Here is a 2500-nt window from a genome sequence, read left to right as displayed (position 1 = left end):
ACGACGGCAACGAGGCTGACAACCGCAGCGGCGTCAGTGCTGACGACCAGCGCCCAAGTGCCGGAACGTACTCGTCATTACCGGGAAATTGGACCATCAAGGGTCGCATGCTGAAAACAAAGAACAAAGCGAATGCAACGATGACTGAGATGGAGATAGGAAAACGATCAACAGCGGAGGTGGTGGTGGTGGTGTTGGAGGATGAGGGTTCGGTAGAGGTGGTGGTAGTGTTAGCAGTAGTAGTAGTGGGTGGGTAGGACGAGTAGGAAGAAGATAATTGAACACAAACAACCTCGTAATGGCCGGGAAAATTAATGGATGGGTAAAGGCAGGTAATATGTAAACTGCAGTGATATAAGTTAAATGGAGACAAACTAGAATTTATATATGCAAGAGAGGGAGAGAGAACTAGAAAAAGCTAGCTAGCTAGATAGAAAGACACGAATCTAGAGACATATATATATATATGTTTATATACATATATATACATATATATATATATATATATATGTTTATATATATATGTATATATACACACATACAGTATATATATATATATATATATGTGCGTACGTGTGTGTGTGTGTGTGTGTGTGTGTGTGTACATACATAAATATATATATATATATATATATATATATATATATATATATATAGAGAGAGAGAGAGAGAGAGAGAGAGAGAGAGAGAGAGAGATGGACAGAGAGAGAAAACGGGTGGGATGGAGGGGAGGGGGTGAAGTGAAGCAAAGACCAACTCCCCAGGACAGTAATTAAAGTCAAGTCACAAGCAAGACCGATAGGGTGATAATGATCAATTCTGATTCCTTGTTCCTCCAAGCACACTTGATTTTTTCCATCTCCAGCGGTCCACTGGATATTTTCTTGTAACTAAAGGACCTGTAAGACAGGGAAAGGATGGTAAACCTTGGCCAGAATGGGGTCATAAACTCAACTGAACAGATTCGTTGAGTTTGTTGTGTCGTCTCCAAAACTTCTGAAATCTCAAATGTTCAAAATAACTTTTTTTTTCGGAAATATGTATATATATATGTATATATATATATATATATATATATATATATGTATATATATATGTATATATATATATATATATATATATATACATATATATATATATCCTATTTTCTCGTTTCCGCCAAAAATCCATCAAGGAGACATGTCCCTTCCGGCCCCTGATTGGCTTAGAGAGTGGTGACGTCACGGCAACGGAGACAACTGATTGGTCGAGAGTGATGACGTCAAGGCAACGGAGACTACGGTATTACTTTGGTTGAGCACACCTACGCGATATGGCATTAGAAAAATATATATTGATTTTGTAAATTATAATACATGAAAGTAGTATGCGATTTTCTTGGCGAAAATAAATAACAAAAAAGCATTGCTACAAGCAAATCTACTAACGAACGAAACCGCTAGGATTGTCCAGACGCCATGTTGTCGTCTGTCCAATCCAGTCCCTGTCAGTTAGATAATGGCTTTCACGGTGTATTTTCCGACTCCAGGTGACGTTAATAAGCGCTGTTACAAAGACAATAGGGCTTCCTTGGTCTTTATGAGAGAACACAGGGTTCTGCCGTCATCTGTTAATTGCCTGAGGTACAATAATAATCAGGCCATCAGCATCCGTGACGACGACGACGACATGGGTGATCTTTAGAATTTGAGGTACCGAATTACTAAATATAGGTCAAGTTACGTAGGTTAGTTAGGTAGGTTAGGTAAGGTTAGGTAGGTGGGTTAGGTTAGAATACACGAATCTATAATCCTTTCATTTCTTCGACCTCGGCATCTATCAAAACAAATATGGCATATCATTCAACCGCCGCGATTTCGTTTGTTAGTAAATCGGTTTTAGCAATTTTTTGTTATTGATTTCCACCAAGAAAATCTCATATTACGTCGACGTATTATAATTTACAAAATTAATATTTAGTTTTCTATTGCTATATCGCGTAGGTGTGCACCACTAAAATTTAATTGAGAGCGGTGACATCACGTGAGCGAAGACGACTGATTGGCTGCGATGAACCGAGCTCACTCCGAAGGATCGAGCCCCCTTTAGTGGGGTCGGGCGCAGCCCGTTGCTCGTAAAACAATAACTAAACAAACAAATAAACAAACAAACAAATTAATAAAATAAGTATTACTTATATCCGAAATTTTCTAGATTACGGAACTTTTCGTTTCGAATCTGGTATTTATGAGTTGTTGATTTTTGTGATATAGGGCACTATTATCAATGGTTATCCAGTATACCATAGAACGGACGGTGTTAACATGTTATTGAATATGAATAAATTTTTGTTTGTACTTGTAGTGTTTCTTTTGCTTTCCGTTATCGTGTGTGTATATTTACCTAGTTTTACCTAGTTGTATTTACCTAGTTGTATTTTGCGGGAAGGGGAGCTACGCTTGTGGTGTCCCGCCTTTTTATCTCGCAGTGTCTAGTTTGCTCTTAAATTCAGGAGTGGTTT

The sequence above is a fragment of the Oratosquilla oratoria genome, chromosome 28 (genome assembly GCF_046742065.1).
Source record: "Oratosquilla oratoria isolate Oo_2021 chromosome 28, ASM4674206v1, whole genome shotgun sequence".
NCBI classification, from domain to species: Eukaryota; Metazoa; Arthropoda; class Malacostraca; order Stomatopoda; family Squillidae; genus Oratosquilla; species Oratosquilla oratoria.
This window is presented reverse-complemented; position numbering follows the sequence as displayed.